The sequence below is a fragment of the Lissotriton helveticus genome, chromosome 8 (assembly GCF_964261635.1).
Source record: "Lissotriton helveticus chromosome 8, aLisHel1.1, whole genome shotgun sequence".
NCBI lineage: Eukaryota > Metazoa > Chordata > Amphibia > Caudata > Salamandridae > Lissotriton > Lissotriton helveticus.
In genome coordinates this window covers 888,214,037-888,235,910 of record NC_136069.1, presented here as the reverse complement: position 1 = coordinate 888,235,910, position 21,874 = coordinate 888,214,037, and positions in this window count along the sequence as shown.

Genomic DNA, 21,874 nt, shown 5'->3' with positions numbered 1-21,874 from the left:
GGGGCCTGACTCTTACCCCAGTGGACAGCTATTCTTTGTTTGATCAGCAGCAGCCATACAGCCACTAATTTCTAACTTGTCAGTTGTAGGAGTTTGTCTAATCCTAGGACCCAAAGGTTTTGCGTGCAATGTATCTGTTAATCAATCAATCAATCAATCACAGTATTTATAGAGCGTGGTACACACCCGCGAGGGTCTCAAGGCGCTAAAGGGGGGGGGGCTGCTGCTACTGCTCGAAGAGCCAGGTCTTGAGGAGCCTCCTGAAGGCGAGCAGGTCCTGGGTCTGCCGTAGGTGGGTTGGGAGGGTGTTCCAGGGCCTGGCCGCGAGGAAGGAGAAGGATCTGCCTCCGAAGGTGCTTCGTTGGATTCGGGGGCGAGGCTTGTAGAACGGAGCTGGAGGGCAGGGCTGTAGAAGTTGAGTCTGCCCTTCAGGTACGCTGGTCCAGAGTTTTGGAGCGCTTTGTGTGCGTGGGTGAGGAGTTTGAAGGTGATCCTCTTTTTGATGGGGAGCCGGTGCAGGTCTCTCAGGTGAGGGTTGATGTGGCTCAGGCAGGGGAGGTTGAGGATCAGGCGGGTCGAGGCGTTCTGGATGCGTTGTAGTCGTTGTAGGTGTTTGGTGGGGATTCCGGCAAAGAATGCGTTGCCGTAGTCCAGCCGGCTGCTGACGAGGGCTTGGGTCACCGATCGGGATACACTTGTAGATCCTGCGGAACATGCGGAGGGTGTTGAAGCAGGAGGAGGAGACGGCGTTGACCTGCTTGGACATGGAGAGGGAGGAGGCAAGGATGAATCCCAAGTTGCGTGCGTGGTCCGTGGGTGTCGGAGCTGTTCCTAGTGCAGTCGGCCACCAGGAGTCGTCCCAGGCAGACGGAGATGGGCCGAGGATGAGGAATTCTGTCTTGTCAGAGTTCAGCCCGTGTCATCCGCAACCAGAAGCAGTGTATTAACCTGCATGTCCAAGCTAACTGTAACAATTCAGCTTGATCCTCACTGCATCACACACATTGGGCATCTGCCCTGAGGCCATGTCTGTATAACTAAAGTGGGGTATAATATATTTGCTGCAAATAGTTAAAATGTATGATTCTCAGGTTACAGTTAGCTGTTAGAATGCCCGTGACCGCGCAGCAGTGGTTCCGAACCTCCATAGTGGAGAAGCGTGGCTCAGTGGTTAGAGGCGGCAGACCCGGAAGATGAGATCAGCCGTGGCCAGGGTTCGATTCCCCGCCTCGGCGGGTCTCGGGCTCAAAAATTCCACGGACTTGACAATTCTCGCTCCGGTGCCTACTCGACTCACGGGGTCACACTCTGCGACTCTGGGCAATAGCTTGCTTAATCTCCACTACGGCCCCTCGCGGCGGGATGCCTGGCTTTCACCTTGTGAATACCCTGCCGGGGTATCTCACAGGGGAATACCAGGACGGGTTCCCTAAGCAAGCGCCTTGAGACCCCTGGGTGATTCGTGCGCTATATAAATCGAAATACATTTACATTTACATTTACATAGTGAGGGGCTGTCTAGCACTTTGTTCCATTTATCATGTCAGTGAGACCCCCCACCTCTATCTCTCTGGCAAATGTTATACAGTCTAGTGATTAGTTTATGTTGTGAGCTGCTAGTAAGTATTACATGAAGGGCTCCAAATATGGGTGGCTCATCAGGGAATTGTGGGTACAGGTCTGCAAGGCTGCACAAAGTCTGTGGCATATAAAGCTCAGCAGAGGCATCTGGTGTTTCGCCTGCCCCATGAGGACTTGCTTTATAAATTTGCCCCAGGGCACTCATTGCCCATTGTGTGCAAGCCCATCTTCATAAGTGGCTCAAGCGTCCATTGTTCCCTAGTCACCAATATGGCTGGGTTGTGCAGTAATGACTATTCCAGTGCATATATGGGAGACCTTTTCATCCATACTCCCAGATTTCACCATACTGTTGTGGTTCTATGTATAGTGTATATTTCAAACCTTGCAGGGATCACTCGCATATGTGGTAATATAGCCTGAAGAGGAATTGGATAGGCATCTTCAGTTTCCTTAGCAAGGTGCGATAAGAACTTGGTGGGAAAGCGCCAATAGTGTGCAAAGTGTGCCTGCGCACATATATAACATAGATACATGTCCGGCGCACCAAATTCCACCTGCTCATAAGGCGGTGTGAGTATATTCCATTTTATTCTAGACAGCTTGGCCACCCAGGCAAGCGTAATCATACATGTACGCAGAGAGCTGAAGAAGGCTTTTGGTAGTGTTATCAGGATGATGGTAAATAAGTAAAGAAATCTTGGCAGTATAATCATCTTCATTACTGCTACTCTATCCACCATTGATAATGGCAAGTGCATCCACCAGGCCACCTGGTCTTCCAGTGTAGAAGGTGCAGTTCCATAATTGCGACAAATAACTATCTCTGGGCCCCTATGTATCCACACCCCAAGATACTTAATGGGATCCATGCACTATACAAGAGGAAGACCCAGAGCATGCGGTTCAGTGCATTCTGTAAGGGGAAAAATAGCTAACTTGTCCCAAACAATATTGAGTCAGGAGTACCTTTCATGTCTGATGTACTCACGTATAATGGGTGCCCAGTGTGTCACTAGGTCACGGACATAGAGGACCATGTTGCCCACATGAAGGGAGATGGCCAAAGGACGTTGTTGAAACTGCAGTGCTGCATTAGTGTGTCACTGTCTAACAATGCATGCCAAGGGCACCAGCGTTACCGCAAATAGTATCGGGGATAGGGGCGGCCCTGTCTTGTGCCCCTACAGCTCCGCAAAGGCCCTGAAATATTACTGTTCACCTGCATTATCGCCAATGGCTACGTATATAACAACTGAATCCATTGTATAAATGCCTGTGGGATTCCTACACGATGAAGCACTGCAAACGTATACCTCTACCATATAGAATAAAAGGCTTTTGCATCAAGGAGGACTGTCGCTACATGGATGGAGGGTTTAGTTTATTTATTTTATTTATTTTGAAAGTTTTATATAGCGCGGACAAGATCCTTGCAGATATCAGAGCGCTTTACAAAGAGAAGTACATGAGGGAGCATGGTTAAACAGATAAATCAATAGGTCCATGAGTACAAATTGGTGGCGACTAAGCCCAACATGAGTACAAAGTAGTACAACAAGGTGGTTACAAAGCTAAACATGTGAGTAATAGACAGTTAAATACAAATAATCAAAAGGGTTAAACATGTAGTATAGCTCGGTGCAGAGTACTAACAGTGATCAAGATAGTAGTTCAGGTGTATTTAGCCATGAGGATAGCTTTTACTTCATTTTTAAAGAGTGTGGTGGACGAGATAAGCCTGGTTTCGGTCGGGAGAGAGTTCCAGATCCTAGGCGCCATTCCCGAGAAGGAGCGCTTATATGTTTTTTCCTTCCGGAATCTTCGAGGTTTCAACAGAAGATTGTTTTTGCCTCTGGTGTTTCTAGTTCCTCCAGAGATTGTCAGTTTCTGAGCGAGGTATCCGGGTGAGTTTAGATGTACCGCCTTGTGTGTCATGCAGGCGATTTTCAGATGTATTCTAGCTTCAAATGGCAGCCAGTTCAGGGATTTCAGGTCAGGAGTAATATGGGAGTGTTTTTTTGACCCAGTGATGAGTCTCGCTGCAGCGTTTAGAGAGGCTCTTAGGGGTGCGGTTGTAGTTGGGGGGAGTCCGCAGAGGGCGATGCTGCCGTATTCTATTCGAGGGATGACTAGTGCTTGTACTGCCGTTTGGAAGTCTTTGGCTGGGAGGTAGGGTTTAAGTTTCCTCAGAGTGTTGATCTGGAAGTTTGCTCCCTTTGTTGCCTTGCTGATATGTTGCTGCATGTTCAGATTGGTGTTGAGTGTTATGCCTAGGGATTTTGCTGAGTCCACAATGGTGGGTTGGACATTGAGTGCAGTTAGGTCTTTAAGCCAAATTTGAGTGGTGGAGACCTTCGCTGGAGGTGAGATCAGAAGGAACTCTGTTTTCAAGGCATTGAGTTTGAGATGATTGTCGGCCAGCCATGATTGGGTGCTTCTGATCGTTGAGTTCAGGAGCAAGATGTCCTTGGGGGACTGTAATTTGAGATAAAGCTGGGTGTCATCTGCGTACATGTGAAAGTGTACATTGGATGCTTGTAGCAAGGTAGTGAGCGGTTCCATGACTAGGTTGAACAGAGTTGGGGATAGAGAGGATCCTTGGGGGACACCTAGCGTTACGGGTATTGGCGAGGACATCATGTTGTTGCTTTTGAATTTCTGCGTCCTGTTGTGAAGAAAGGAGGTGAACCACTTGAGAACAGTTCCAGATAAGCCCATTCTTGTGTTTAGAAGATCTAGTAGATTCTCATGTTTAACAGTATCAAATGCTGAAGAGAGATCAAGGAGGATGAGGAGGCAGGTGTCGTTTTGGTCTAGCATTTGAAGTGCGTCGTCAATTATGTGAGTCATAGCCGTTTCTGTACTGTGCCCTGCTCGGAAGCCTGACTGGTGCGGGTCGAGGAGATCAAATTGTTCAATGTGTTTAGTCAACTGTAGTTGTGCGCATTTTTCCAGCAGTTTGGCGAGAGTGGGAATATTGGTGATGGGACGGTAATTGTTGAGATCAGAGGGGTCGGCTGTAGGTTTCTTTAGGAGAGGTGTGACCTGACCAACTTTTAGTGAGTCCGGTATGCTTCCTTGTTGGAGAGAGCTGTTGATAATTTTAGTCCAGAGAGGGATAAGCAAGGGTGTAAAGTCTTTTACTGCTGCAGCAGGGAGGGGGTCCGTGAGGTGATTGGATGGTTTCAGGGTGCTGAGTAGTTTGCCAATTTCCTCTTCTGAGTATGTGCCAAAGGTTGACCATGTGGCATTGTTTTTTGGTTCAGTGGCTGCTAGGCACTGTGGTTTGGAGTAGAGGCTTGCATCAATGAGGAGATCGCTCTTTATGTTGTCAGTTTTTTGGGAAAAGAAAGCAGCGAAGTCTTCACAGGAAGGTGCCTCACGCGCAGTGATGAGTGGTTGTGGTTGATCCTTGGATTGTGATCTGATTAGCTCAAACAGCTTTCTCGGACGGTTTTTTGCTTGGTCGAGCTGGAGGCTGAAGAAGTCTGATTTTGAGCGTTTTATTTTCCTAAAGTAGGCGTTTCTCTTTTTCTTCAGTTCTTTTAGGTGCATTGCCGAGGGAGCTGATCTCCAGGTACGCTCTGCCATTCGCATGTCTCGTCTATCTTCATTGAGTCTCCCGTCGTACCATGGATTGGAGATTTTAGTAGAGGCTCTTTTTAGCTGCAATGGTGCAGCCTCATTGATTATAGAGGTCATAGCATTGAGATAATGGTCGGTCAGTGTTTGAACGTCCGTATCGCCTGTCGGTGGCAGTAAGACATTGCACCTGTTAGGGGGCAGAGAGCCTGGGTTGAGTTTTTTCATGTCTCTTTTCCAGACTTTTGGCTTGGATACTTGAGCCGGGTTAACTTTAACTTTTTCATTGATAAAGAATGTGACAGTATGATGATCTGACCAGTCACAGGGTTGGATGGAGTCGAGTTGGATAGATTCCTCTTTGGAGATGACCAGGTCGAGGATAGATCCTTTCTCGTGGGTCGGGCTGTTGCATATTTGGGTGAGGTTGAGGGCATCGAGGAAGTTTTTAAGACTATTTACCACCGCGTCATTGCAATCGTTCCAGTGGAGGTTGAAGTCACCAAGGTATATTTGGGTGAGCTGCCGTCCGGAATTGGTTGAGATCATATCCATGATTTGTTGGGAAAAGGTGAAGTTGTCCCTGGGTGGGTGGTAGATGCTGTGAAGAGAACATATCGGTTTGCCCTCACTGATAATGTCAAGGCAGATGTATTCCCAGGTTGTTGGGGATGGTAGGGAGGTAGAATTGACTTTCTGAACAGAGAGGTTGTTCCTGTAGATGCATGCGATTCCACCACCTAATTTGCCTGCTCTGTCTAGCCTGATAATGTGGTAGTTGGGAGGAACCAGAATGTCCATTATAGGTGTCGAAGATTCAGTTAGCCATGTTTCGGTCAGGATGATTAGGTCAAGGTCCGTTGATAAGAGGAGATCAGCAATAGCGGCGGAGTGTTTCGATGCCGATCTACAGTTGAGGAGAGTGCATTTGAGCCGAGGAGTGTTGAGGGTGGTAGACGGTTCTAGAGAGAGAGGGACTTTTCTAAGGTTATTGGGGATGGAGAATCTGCTGTTTAGTGTGGGGGGTCTAAGGGGATTTGAGTGTATCGTGGGAATGTTGAGGTGTGAGGTGGTTATGTGATTTTGGGGGACTGGGTCGTAGGAGCGGAGAAGGGTGAGAGTGTCGCGGTCAGAATTAGAGTTGTGGGTGCGACGAGGGTGGTTGTTGCGATTGCTAGCTGGGAGTGAGGTCAGGTTGGGGGAGAGTTGAGTGAGAGAGTTAGTCGGAAGAGTGAGGGACCCGTTGGGCGGGGGGGTGTAGTTGTGTGAGGGGGGGTTGTAGGGACGGCGAGGGGGACGAGGGCAAACGCTGCGCCTAAGGGCAGTAATTGACGCCCGGTTTGGGGCGTGTTGAGTGAGGGGGTCAGCTGGAGGGGTAGGGGACAGGTTGGGAGGGGAGGTGGGTGCTGGGTGTATGGGGTGGGTGGCGAGTAGATCCTTGATGTTGTGTATGTCTTCTTTGATCTGAGTAAGGGTGGCCATGATGATGTCCATCGAGGGGTAGGTGGTGGAGGTGGGGGCAACAGTCAGAAGTGAATGGCTGACCAGGGAATTCGTGTGCAGGTGGGAGTGTGGGCTGTTGTTCGAGGAGGTATGCGTTGTGTTGGTGTACGGGAAGGTGTTAGGGAGGAGAGATGTTTTGGGCGGGAGGGGTGTGGATGAGGTAGGGAGGAGGTTGGTAGTATGAGTGAGGGAAGAGCACCTCTCCCATTCGCGGTCCAACACTCATATCCCCTCCAGTCTCACCAACCATGACCTCACAGCCACATACTCCTCAATCAGGGACACACCTACCACCCCTGATCGCCCATCTCCCACCAACAACCCCTCTACCCCAGTTCAGCACCATGCAGTTGTAACACCCGCCTCATACTCAGACACAGATCGCTCCCCCTCATACTCCACTCACACCCCCACCCCTTTTACCAACCCCCAGTCCCCCACACATACCATCAACACTCTCACACCTACAGCGGGCATCATTACTCCGCTCACCCCTAACAGCACAGCTCTCACACACAACACACCTAACCTAGTCCAGCAACTGAACAACACGCACTGCGACAAATCCCCCCTTCTTCCCCCCCATTCTCAGTCCCCATTACCCTCTAACCAATCACGCAGAACACACCTCCTCTCTTAATTTAACTCCCCCTCCCCACAACAGGACCATCCCCTATCCCATTTCCCCTCCTACTCTCAGCCCCCATTACCCTTCCTGCTCCCCCACCACGACTATCAGTCTCCCAGGAGACACCCTGACCCCTCCGCCTACCACCAATGCCCTCACTCATACCACCAACCTCCTCCCTACCTCATCCACACCCCTCCCGCCCAAAAGTTGATGAAGTGCTGCAAACAATGTGCGTAGGCTATGGGCAGTGGACATAGTAGGTATAAATTCTGATTGTTCTCGTAATACTATTGCAGTTAAAAGTGGCTGGAGTCCATACGCTAATATTTTTGACAGACTTTTGGCATTTATAGTAATGAGGGAAAGTGGCTGGTATGATGTACAACGTTCAGGGGCCTTGTCTGGTTTTAAAAAGACTATTAATAGTGCCTCCCTAAGTGTTAGTGGTATTATTTGCTTCTCATATATTTCAATGTACATGCCATGCAAAAGTGGTGCCAAGAGCTCCATGTACTCTTTATAAAATTCACTTGGGAGTCTGCTGCTCACAGCGGCCTTCCCATTAGGGAGTGTTCTTATAGCTTCTTATAGTGTTAAGAACTCCCTTTGGCCTGCCAACAGCCACGCCAGGAACACATCATCTACATGAGCCTCTATCTCATCAATAGGAGCATCTTCATCAGCACTGTATAGTCTGGCATAATAATCTACAAATTGTGACAGAATTGACTGAGTTTTGTAAACAACAAAAGAGTGTCATTCAATAGGTGTAGGTCAGCACGCAAAAGGAGAAAGGTGAAAATGAACAAAGCTCATTGGGTTTGCTCAGGAAGCCCTCACCCACCACCCAGGGTGGTGACATGCTTCATCATCGGGCCCACCGGAAGAAGCCGACTGTCTCCCCGGTGTGCTACTATGCCAGGATACTGCAGAGCTGGTTTTTTGTGAGAGTTATTGTGAAAAGGAAGTGTTTAAAAATGTCACAGTTGTAACCCACAACAAAACTTTATTCAGTGGTCAGCTGGACATGTATAAAAACAATGTGATGGAAAATTACCAAAATAATTGTCTGGTTATTTCCACTTAAAGTGGGGTCAACATGTTTCTGCCCTTTATGTGTTAGTTACTGGGCATTCTTCAGGACCATGGGGAGTGTACCTTGACGGTGTACGAACCAACAAGTATGGGGGATCTCCCTCAAATTCCCCGGGGTCCAGTAAGAGGAGAGTCGTAGGTACTTAACGGGTGCCAGGCGTTGCGGGCGGTGTGACAATTTCGCCTCCACCCCCTCCCGAGACCCATGGGGCGTGGATCATTTTAGAGACAAACTATACAAGTTCCCCTGAATTTGAGGGAGATCCCCCCGTACTTGTTGGTTCGTTCTCTTGTTGTTTGTCCTGCACTTATAGTTTTTACACTGCTTTTAACTTTCACGTCCTCTGGTTAGGGTGGGCCTTAGGGTGCCCACACCGACGAGGTACACTTCTTTAGCCCATATAGTAGACCTGCCTGAAGACTGCTCCAGTCTGATCAATTGAGTTACATCACAGATTAAGTGAGAATAGGCATGATAGACCCAGAGGAGAGCCTAAATTGGTGGTTATTAAAAGTGACAAAAAGTAGAACAATGATAAGAGTAATGACATAGAACCCATGCAGATTGGATGACTCAGAGGGTCTTTAACCACAGAAAAGAAAGAGAGGTACAGAAAAGAGAATTTGTGTTTATATTGTGGCAAGTCTGGCCATTTTGCAAAGCATTGCCCAATCAAGCCCAAGAAAAAGAAGACTATAGCAAGTATAGAAACCAAACAAGAACATTCGGAAAGATAATACTCAGAGAATTCGGAGATCATTTCTTCGAGAGATCCTGACCTAAAGATCTCCCAATATATCACTTATGTGGTAAATAGAGTCCCAAGACACATGACTATTAGGATAACCTGTATCCTTTCTGCTAAAAAAAGACACTGCTTACCTGTTCTAACAGATTCTGGAGCAATGGGTAATTTCTTCGATCTGACTTTAGCTAAAAAACTCTGAATAGTCCATGTCCCAAAAGAAGAACCAGAACCTGTGAGAGCGGTGGATGGGCCTGCCCTCTCCCCGGTCTTGTTCATTTTCATACAAAACCACTAACCTAGGTTTGTGAGAACGGTCATACCGAACAAACAATTTCTGACCTCCTTGAAACTCCCACGTTTGAAACTTTGGTATACCCTGGCTAGAACATCAAAACCCAAAAATAGACTTGGTATTGTGAACTGTGACATTAGCTTCAACTTTTTGCAGAAATCACTGTTATCAAGAAAAAACTTACCCTGGTTCTCCTTTACATTGTGCTGCAGTGCAACCAAATGCTAACTCTTCTGTCCCCACTTTACCACAAGTATACCAAGACTTTTCAGATGTGTTTGATCCAGTTCAGGCAAGGAAACTGCCTCCCCATAGGCTATTTGATTGTAGAATAGACCTTATACTATGGGCAACTTTACCCTGCAGCAGAATTTACACCCTTACATAATCAGAGACACAGTAAATAAGGAAATATCTGGATGAACTGCTCAAGATAGGTTTTATCAGACATTCAACCTCACCAGTATCTTTGCAACTTTTCTTTGTGGCTAATAAAAATGACGATCTGAGAACGTGCATAGACTATCTCGTTGTTAATAAAGTAACAATAAAGAACTGTTACCCTTTGCCACTCATCCCTGTTCTTTGAGACCAAGTACAGGGTACCACTATCTACTCCAAATTAGATCTGTGAGGTGCTTATCATCTCACATGAATAAAAGAGGGAATAACAAGGGATCCAAACAAGGTGGACACCATAGTAAACTGGCCCTCTCCATCATCAGTAAAAGAGGTAAAAAAGATTCTTGGATTCAACAATTTCTATAGGCGATTCATTGCTGATTTTTCTGATATTGTGGCCCCAAGCACTCAACTGCTAAGAAAAGGCCATTCTTTTGTTTGGACAGACAAGTCTGAAAATGCCTTTCAAAAACTTAAAGCAAGCTTTTACTACAGCTCCAATTATAGGCCATCCAGAACCTGATCAGCCTTTCTATGTAGAAGCAGATGCCTCACAGTTTGCAATTGGTGGGGTACTTTCACAGAAAAATCCAAATACTGGTCATCACCACCCAATAGCTTAATATTCTCGGAAACTACTCCCGGCAGAGCAAAACTATACCATTGCGAACCTTGAGTTACTTGCCATTAAATCTGTCTTTACTGAGTGGCAGCATCATATTTTGGGAGCAAAACATACTGTCACTATTTGTAGTGATCACAAGAATGTACAGTTATTCACATCTGTAAAAGCTCTCACACTCAGGCAGATGAGATGGTTACATTTCTTTAGTGAATCTGACTACTCATCGCCGTGGAACCAAACAAATTCAATTGGACACCTTATCAAGGCATGGTCTGGATGAAAACAAGCAAATTCAAATAAATATACAAAGCATCATCCCTGCTGATAAAATATTAGCAGAAACAGTTGCTGATACGTTTCTATCTGAAGTAAGAAAAGCCACAGAACACATAAAAGCACAAGACTAGTTATCAGGTACTGAAAAAACATTAAAAAAATCAATTTTGTTTTAGAAAAGACAAACTTCATTCCTCATGACAAAAATTATTAGTTTTGCATCAAGACACCGCATTTGCACGGCATCCAGGTGTTCAAAAGACACTTGACAGTTGTTAGAGACAATTTTAGTTGGATGACATCTGAAAGGATGTGCAAGAATATGTACAAGCATGTCCAGTTTGTGCACGAAATATGAAATGAGAACACTCACACTGCCCATGTAGGCCTTTTACAATCATTACCCTCCAGCTCCCTGGCATACTATTAGTATTGACTTAATCACAATTTTACCTCCCTCAAATAAATATTCCTCCTTGTTAGTAATAGTAGACACTTTATCCAAAATGGGTAATTTTGTCCCCTTTCAAAAAATACTAACAGCCACTGAGTTTAGTAACATTTTTATAAAAGAAGTAGTGCATCTTCATGGATTGCCCAGTAAAATTATATCCTACATTATATCCTACTGTGGACCTCATTTCACGTCTACATTTTGGAAAAAGGTATGTCTTAGGAATAGAAGTAGCCCTTTCATCTGCATTTCATCCACAGACAGACAGACAGAAAGGGTTAATCAAAGCCCGGAACAAGTAATAAGGTGTTTACTTTCCGCGTTCTCAACAACTTGGGATCAGGCCATATCATTAGTAGAGTTTTCATACAATAATAATCTTCACTCAACTCTTGGGTGCTTGCCCTTTTATTTTCTCACTGGACAACACCCACACATGATTCCTGCAGATTTGCCCTCTTTCTGTAGAACCTCCTCTGATCAAATGCCATCCGTTTCTGCCCACATTCATCAACTCAAAGAGATACAAACTCAAACCTGTAAGCATCTTACTCAAAATAACATAACCATTAAGAAACAGGCAGACAAACACAGACTACAAGAACCTAGTTATAAACCAGAAGACTTGGTATGGTTATCTACCAGAAACATCAGATTAGCTGGACCCAGGAAACTACAACCTTGGTTTATAGGCCCTTTTTCCGTTTCGAGTATAATCAACACAGTTGCAGTTAAATTAAAATTATCTGAAGATTATGCAATACACCCCATTTTGCATGTGTCTCTCCTAATACCCTATCTTCCAAAGTCATGAAAAGACCATCCACCTCCCCCATCTTAATAGACAATCATGTTGAGTATGAGGTACATAGCATTTTGGATGCCACGCGCATTCATGACAAACTGCATTATCCAATAAACTGGAAAGAGTATGATGCCTCCGAAAGATCATGGGAGTCAGCATCTTCTGTACATGTTCCCCGTCTTATTAGGTGGTTTCATATGCTCGATTCTTGTAAGCCCCGCCCAGTACGGCCTCCTTTGCAGGAGAGAACTGTCATGAGCTCCAAGCCACATGTCACGATTGTTTACACACTTCTCGTTTGTGCAATCATGCACAGTTAGCTGCATAAACATAGCATGTTTTAATTCTGAAACCATTTATAAACAGGTATATGACTATCACGAACTCTTATTTTTGTGAATTGTCGGTTGGGAAGCCTTGGTGCGCATGACTTTGAAAAGCAAGACCTGCCATTTGTATTTAAATGAGGATGCACATGGCTTAGAAAAGCAATTAGTCACAAAGACTGCCATGTGTATTTAAATGAATTTAAACCGTTATACATACACTCCCTCCAGCACGTGTATTCTAATTAGGTACCTCCTGCACAAGTGATTGCAGCCATCAAGCACCTGCCGATGGTTAAGAAAATGAGTCTCCAGCATGTGTGCCCTCAACCTATTTAAAGCTCAAGCATACAACTGAACATTGCTTAGCTTCTTTTCCAGAAGAGATTCCACTTACCTGAAGCCTTCAGTCGTGCGATCCTGTGCCTGCTTGCTTCCGGCTCTGGTTTCCGAATTCAGAGGCATTTCCTGTGGCCTCCGGCTTTCAGCGACGTCGCTCTGACTGCGCGTCTCTTTCCAGAGATTTTCCTTCTTCTCCGCCACTCGCATTGGCCAGATACCTATAGAAAAGAAAAAGTGGAAAACTTTTACGGTAAATGCGAACCATTGTACTTTGATGAGACATTATTTAGTTGAACCGAGCTGTCAACAAGCTATTACTTTGTGAGAACTGTTTTGGAACTTAGAAATGTTACTGAGACAAAGCGCTTGGAAATATTTGAATAGAGACAAAGCGCTTGGAAATACTTGAAAACTTTCATTGTGAGACAATTCCGTGACATTCAGTGAACCTTTCTGGGATCAAGTAAATAGACTAAAAGACGATAAATCGTTTTTGAAATAATTTATAATATAATTTTGTTGTTTAAAGTCATTCTATTATTGAATGGTATAGTGTTTTTTCCATTTATTATAATAGTGTAACAATTAAAAGTGAAAGGACATAACTTCTAATTATTATTATTTATTCACTCACAGATCTCCTGTTAATTGCACATTGTTCACAGATTTTTACCCAGTTAATAGCAGCAAAACTCATGTATACCTATGTTGATTACTTGATGTTAGACTCTCAGTTGCATGCATATATTTTGTACAACAGCACACAATAGGTGAGACTCATGGTGTTTAATGATGTTACTTTTATTCAGCAAACCGTACTATAACATATTTGGTGACACTTCAGAAGCCAGTAATTGAACAATTGTGAACCCCACTAACAGCCACTCTGAGTTCCTAGAAGAATCCAGTTCCCATCCTGAAGCAGCTGTCAGCCTTGTCTTATTTCTCTTGTTTTGTTTCTTCATCCATATCGCCCTTCCCCCTGGGAGCTCGTAACATTTTGATGCATAATAAAATCATCATTCTTTGCGTACTTTCAGAGGGATTTGGGAACAGTCCTCGTCCATGTGGAACCTTACTGGATTCGGTTTGAGTGGCTATCTTGACAGCCAGAGTGCTAGGTAGTGGACACAGCTCATATTGTCGTTCAAGAGACTTTATAGCATCCTCCATGGAACGCATCTGATACTGGATGGAGAGGAGCACTCCAGCATGGGCGCCGATACAGATTCCCGCTTATGGTAACATTGAATGCCTCTGATAATGTATCAATTCCTGTCACTGAACCCCTATTCTCCTCAAAATAGTGTGCTATCACTGTGCGTACATCATTGCAGAAAACAGAATCTAACAGGGATGTAGATTGAAGTCGCCACTGAAAATGCGGAGGCCTTTTGGAGGGGATTGCTAACTCCAGTAATACCGGTGAGTGATCCGATAGTGTTTTAGGCACGTGTGACACCTCTGTGGCCCATATACATACCTACCCGGAACCCAGCCAGTAGTCTAGTTGCAACCACGTGTTGTGTGTAGTGGAGAAATATGTGCCCTCCTGAGCAGTTGGGTGTCTCATCCTCCATAAATCCAGCAGCCCACTTTCTGTCTCATTATCTTGTACCACTCGGCCCGCTAGCCTATCGTCTCTGTCCACCATGGACGATTGGTCCATCAGTGAATACAGGCATATATTAAAGTCTCCACCCCAGATAGTGGCATTCCCTGGCAGCACCTGCAGATGGCACCATTTCCAGGTTTAAAAATCTGGGTCATGCACATTAGGATCATATGAATTACATAGAGTGAGTGTGGTGCCATACAAGCGTCCTTGTACTATTATGTAGAGTCCCTGCTCATCTGTCTCGGAGTGCGTTGGTATGACGGCGAGACCTATTTTAATGAGTGATAGGACCCCTCTAGAGTAAGAGAAGTAGGAGGAGGCTATACGGTATGCAGTCCACCCCTGTCTGACATGTGGTCCTTTGTTGCGGGTTAGGTGTGTCCATTGCAGTGTCGCCATTTGTATATGGTGATGCTCCAAGAAGGCCATAACCTGTCTAATAATTGTAGGATTATTTACCCCCCTCACATTTCATGTGATGAGTCTGTTGTGCCCAATGGCGGGAAGCTTAGCTGTTGGATGTATTCAAAAAGCATGTTTCTTAGCGTTGACGGTGCATCATAATAGTGAGTTGTAACATTAGTGCCTGCGACCCTCTCCAATGTGAACGAGGCTCTTAGATCAAAACTTAAGAAGGTAAAACATGAGAGGGATAAATCTTGTACTGTATCTGACCCACACTCCATGATGGCCAGGCTGAACTTTCAGCCACCTCCTTATGATATTTGTATGTTAATCAACTTCTTATAGAACCTCATTTAGAGATTATCAAGCCCTTATCAAGCAATTATCAGGCCATGATACTGTTAATTGTATAACTGTAACCGGTGATCATGGTACCACAGATTTAGAATGAAATGGGGACTAACATGCTCAAACAGTGCTTGCACCTTTTTTATGCACTTACTTGTGCTAAGGTAGCACCAGTGCTTTGCCGGTGCTTAGGGGTATGATTTCTGGTGCAGTCAAGAAGAATTACTGCATTGTTTAATGGTGTAATGTCACTTGCCCCAAATTTGACCTGGGTGAAATTTTATTACACCATCGAAGTCCCATGCTCCTGCTGGTGCCTTGTGAGGCTGTTTTTATCCACAGTGCATACTAGCATGAAGAATGCCTCAAAGGCAATCACAAACCTCATTTCACTCTAAAAGCATACTTTAAATAGTTATGGAATTTTATCAAATTTGGAGGAAAAAAGTGCACTATTTCGTAAACACCTATTATAAATATTACAATTTCAGTAAAATTCATAGAAATCCACTTTCCGAACTTATAGCAAATCTTTTTCCACCGCTTGGCAAGCTCTGTTTTAGCTACTCAGGGCCCGATTCACAGAACTAACTTATGACAAAATCCTAAACTTACTACTCATGGTATTCGCAGAATGCACTTATGACTGTCCTAAGTTTACGTCCGCACTTGGGCCAGAATTTCCGCACCCGAAGTGTAAGCTCCACACCTGGAATGGTAGCTCCACCCCAGAGTGGAATTTCCACCATCAGACCAAAACTTTGCTTCTGGGACGGAATACCCACAATCTGGTGTTAATTGTCTATATCTGATGCACTGTGGGCAATCTGGCCTGAAAGCGGAGATTCCGGCCCGATGATGGAAATTCCTCTCCGGGGGTGGAGCTTCCACTCCGGATGTGGAGCTTACACTCCAGGTGCGGAGCTTACACTCCGGGTGCTGACGTAAACTTAGGACAGTCGTAAGTGCATTCTGTGAATACCATAAGTAGTAAGGTTAGGATTTGTTGTAAGTTAGTTCTGTGAAGCGGGCCCTCAGAGAATAATGCTGGCTACATAGCTGAGACATTTATGCTCTGGCTGGCTACAGATATCTGTGTGTAATTTACTAGTCTCAGGTTGAAATGATCATAAAAGTTCTTAGTGGGGCTGATACACACGCTGCAGAACACTGTGTGTAACCTGCAGTTAATGTTCACATATTTAAATGAGAGAGATCAGTGGGTCCCTGATTTTCTTCAGAGTTCCTTGTGGAATATGCAGCTAACAATTTTCAATCCAGGAAAGTAGTTCAACACTTGCATATGCTTGTACGCAGCAATTCATATGTTTTAACCCTCACAGGCCTAACTTACATTGTATTCTTCTGAGATCCATAAAATGAGTAAACTTGGGTTGGTCTGTAATTAGCAAGTAATATTATATGCCCAGAGCCGTTCATTTCCTACTGTGTGAAATATAAATGTTAATTATCAATATAATTGTATGCAAACATTTGCATATATTTGCAACAATAAATTACTTACACAGTACTTTGAATAAGAATGTTATTTTACTTACATGTATAAAAGAAAGCAAGCAATGTATCGGTAGCAAGGACTTGCTGCAGATGCATCGCATCCTCCTTTGTTGTCTCCATACTATCTTACTCTCTCATTGTTGTCTCCTCTTGTTCTTTTGTGACCTCAATTCATATTTTTTAGAATCCTTTACATTTTTAGAAAGTGTGAAAAACCAAAACCCTCTTATAGGATATTTTTTATAGTGTAAAATTAAAATCCTTTTATATTAGTTAATCTCCTGGCAAGCTTGCATGTACAGTATACTATTGCCCTCAACAACCCCATCCTCACATCCTCCAAGGCAATGAGTGAGCTTCTACCAGCCCTGACCTCTCACATCTAGTGGAGGACAAGCTCTAATCGGGGCAGTGAAAAGCTTGTCTAAAGCAATAGGGATTTAGGAAAAGCTGGACAACAATGGAGTAGCTTAATTTTGGCTCCATCCTTATACAATTGGCTGGGACCTATCGGGCACATGCATCAACGGTAATTGCATTCGCAAACGGTGCGAATCGCAATTTTCGGCCGTTTGCGAATGCAATTATCAAAATGGGAATGCATCATGTATTTCGCAATTTTAGGAATCGCAACCATGTTGCGATTTCTAAAATTGCGATTGCATTTAAGAAATCACAATTTCAGATTTCTTAAATGCAATGCGTGATCATTTTTAAATTGCGATTTAGCTGTTTGGATGTGCTAAATTAGCATGAGGTTGAACCTCATGCTAATTTACCGAAAATCTACAAACATGCACAAAAATGCATTTTTGAAAGTTGCATTTTACAAACACACATGTCCTTGGGACATGTGTGTGTGTAAATTGCACTTAAGTTTAATTTCAGGGGTGCAGGGAGGGGTTCTTTGGACCCCCCCTGCACCCTTGAAATAGCATTTTCAATTTGCGATTCGCAAATTGAAAATCACAAATTGAAAATGCCTTCCCATTGATTCCTATTGGCCTCTTGGCCCTTAGGAATCAATGGGAAGGGTTTTCCGTAATTGTGATTCGCAAATTTTGAATCGCAATTAAGGAAAAATAAGAAATTGCTAAAAAAAATGCGAATTAATCATGCATTGCCTTTTGAGAAATCTTAATTGCGATTCCCTAATTTTCGCAATTAAGGATTCGCAAACGGCAACATTGATGCATGTGGCCGCTAGTTTCTGTATATTCGTTGTGTGGCTTGATGTATCTCTGTGTGTAATAATTTTTTTTTTTGGCAGGATTATCTAGGTTGCTGATATTAATCTTTTATGGCTTTAGATTGTAAGGGCATGAGGTAAAATACATTTAATTCAGTGCATTCGCCAGAGATTGGAGAAAATAAATTAAATCATGTGCGCATACTAATGTTTAAGGTTTTCTTACAATTCTAGTTCTTACCCATAGCTTAATGAATGTATTACTATGTAACCTTCATTCACATATTATCCTCTGGTAACAATGATAGATTCAAGTCAAGTCAAGTCAAGTCAAGGAAAGCTTTGTTCGATTATTTTTGTTCCAATCATAAAAGCAGAAATACATCAGAAAAATTCACATACAATTACATTCGAAATGACACAGGATAAGATCTAAAAATATACAATAATATGTTTAAGATTCCATAAAACCATTCAAATGTTTCATTTACAAAAACCTGCTGTTTACTGCTAGGGAGGTGCCCATGGTTTACATATCATCAAATATCATGTGTTTTCGCTGCAGGATAGCCTTCTTTAGATACTTTGTTACTCTCCACGAAATGTGTTCATCTTCCAAAAAGTAAAGCTAAATAAAAGTTGGACGGCATTGTCTTACACCTTGACGTTTTAAAAGTGGAAGTATCCACACTTTCCTCATCTCTTCATATAAAGTGTATTCATCATTTCATAGTAATTTTGTGACTACATGCACATATATTAGATTTTCGGATGCACAACAATTATTCTACTAATTTAGCATGGCTAAAGGCCTTTAGCTTTTGGGAATTCAATTTTTAAGCTTTGAAAATTGCTTGCTTGCATATTTTCTCTCCCCTGCAGGTGGAGACCAAGGATTCATTAGTTAGTGAAAGGACTATTGTTTAATGTAGTGATAGCAAGGTATGGGAGGAAACCTTAGGCAGGAAGAAGGTGTGCTAATGAAATTGGAGACGAGCTCTCATAGTGGAGGAAAGGATGCTCGAGGTCAATTGAGTGTGGCCAGTCAAAGATGTGTGAGAAAAGCTGAATGTTGCCAGTTTCTACCAGGGAAGATGGAAATGTACTGGAGTTGATGATGTTGGTTACCTTGAATGTTGTGTGTTAATTGGTATTGCATATCTGGTTAGACGCAGACTCCTTCAGACTTGCTAGAGGTACACACCTCATTGTCATATATCTGAGTGTGGCTTGTATACCAAACACCCTATTTGATTGGAGTACTTGTATTGAAGTCGCCACTATGCTGACACCTTTTCCTTCTTTCCTTAATTAATTAGCGTTCACTGTTGTAGACTGAGGTAGGACAAAATAGATCTCTTACGTTTCCTATGACTAGATAGGAAAATCGAAATTTACAATATTACTTGCAAATCTTATTTTCTTTATAGCTGCTATTATATTCCTGGCATGCTTTATGAATTTAGATTGAATTTCCTCCAGAGATTCAGACTCTCCTGGGTTATTTTGTATTTTTATAATATGCTTTTGAGACTCATTCAGATCAGTTTGTTTCTGAGTTTGTAATAAACTAACTTACCCTTTCTTAGTAGTCTTTCCTTTATTGAGTGACCAAATAAGTGAATTGTTAATTAGTGTTATGATTGATGAATTTTGTTTAAACTCGCAAAGTCACATTTCCCATAACATGAATAATAATATTAATGATTTGTGATGTAATTTACTAATTCAATCTAGATTAAACTTTACACATGGGGGGACTAACATGTGTGCTCATAAACGTGCATAAATGTTGCATCTTTTTGTTCGTGCAAAATAATAAAAATAATTTGTTGTTTTCGTTTTTGTCATTATTAACTGCAGCAAACTTAAAAGAAGCATGTGCTTATTTTGCTTTTCCTTGTCTATGTGATGTCATTTCTACTATTCTAGGTGTACATAAGTTTCATGGATTCATGAAGACTGGTAGATATAAACGCTGCTTTATTTGTTTGCATTTGCTAGGTAACATTAGACTAATCGGGAGGGTTAATTAATTAGCAAACCTAGGGTGGATACAGAATCAACATTATTTCTTACATTAATACTTTTCTTGTGTTTGTTTATTACTAGAAAGCATAAGTTGCCTGCTTTTGGGCCTAGTTTGCTCGAGTTTACTAAAGCTGAATTTTACTTCTGCACAAGTCACGAGATGCCCATTCTGAAAAAGTGTTCGTCAAAGCTGCATTCACTAAGCAAATCTGACATGCTGTCACCATTTTGTCGGACGTGGCCAAGGTCGGAAGTCAGTGATAAAGGACAATTTTGTCAGCTCTAACTTGGCACCCGCGGAAATGAAATGAACACTGTGAGAACATTAATTTACAATTGTTGCAAACCAAGGAAGCTCCTGGTTGCATTCGGAAAAGACAATGGTCTTTAAGAAACGTGACCTAATGGAACTTTTGAAATGTGGGTGACATGTCACTTGTCACTCTCAACCAATGGGACTTCGTGGATTTATGAAAACTTTCCTTCGCTTAGTTTAGCTAGCATAGAAAGGTATAAAAAGTCATGCCCTTAGGGATGGGCTGGCTGCTGCTTTCTGACTTTCCGATGAGGGTGAAGTGCTGCTGGACTTTGCGTGGAGCACGTAAGAATCCTCAAAGAACTTTACTTTATTTTCCATTTATTTAGCTTAGCTAGGGACTTAGACTTTAAAAATGCTAAACTGTTAAATCTTACTTAAACTTTGAATTTCTTACTTAAACTGTATTTTTCTCATGAAGCTTTTCAAACATGCTTACTTTAATGCTAATAAAATTACAATAATAAAATTACATTTTGAAATACCATAATTTAGTAAATAAAATCTTACTTTTGACAAACAAGCTGGTCTTGGTTATTCAGAAGTGCAGGTTACTATTAGCTAGATCCCATCGCCAATGGTGGTCGTTTAAATGGTTAGGATTTATTCTAATGACAATATTTCTTACGCAGATGTATAAATTTGTATATAGTTTGTAAATAATGTGTATATAGATTTAATCTGACCACCTGATTCAGTAGGCCCAAATATGTCATGTTTATAAATGGGTCCATAAGTTAGTGTAGAATTTTGTTTATAGGTTATGAAGTTGGGTAGCGTTGTTTATGATATATTTCCTATAGGCCGCTGGATCAATTCTCTGGTAGCAGAAATTGATGGTTGCTAAGGGTAACCAAGGTAATATGTTGGTTGCTAAGGGTTACTAAAGTGTTATGGTATGGAAATAGGATCGATGTTTTAACACATGTTGAGTTTGTTTTTCGTGCTATCTGTAAGCTATACCGGTATAGATTGTGTGGCGAGAAATTAGTCACGCAAGTCATCTGTTCTGTTTGCAGTGATATCGCCGAGTATCACAAGTGGTATCGCCGTGTACCATAGTGTTGTCGCCGTGCAGCACAGTGTTAGGGCTAGGTGTGAATCTTGTAAAGTGAGGGTTTTCTAAGAAATTAGAGCAGCATGAGAATAGGGACAAAGCGCCTTCCATAAAACTCACTGTGATAAAAGTATTAGTTATATCCGAGCTTGAATGAAGGGCAGAGTAGCGTCGGTGCATGATTATCTATAAACAGGTTAGAGTCCTGTAGGGGTACATGTTTTATATCTATAAACAGGTTAGAGTCCTGTACGGATAACGTCGTTATTTTGCTAACGGTGCATGATTTCTATAAACAGGTGAGAGTCCTGTACGGATTTCATGTGTGTTTGAAATTAGGGAATTTTCCGTGTGAAAGTGCGAATTTGATTTGTAATTTATGTTCAAGTGGAACTCTTAGAACTGTCACTTCGCGGTGCGTTCAGAGGAAAACGAGTTCATAATTTTACGTGTTAGAAGGGTGGGGTAAGAGTTACTCTACTGACAATTGAAAATTATCCTTAGTGTGAATAGCGCCGACTATTCCGAAGTGTGGATACTTGAATGTATGTAAACTATCCTAAATAGTGAAACAAACAGATGAGTCCTTATTGTCATTGTTTAAGAATTAATTTACACTGAAAAGTGCCCTTAAAATGGCGCTGTGAAAAGATTTTGTGAAGGAGGGGTAAGCGCTAGGAGTGAGAAGCGAGAAACCGCAGCTGCTGTGTACGTCACAGAGCCGCG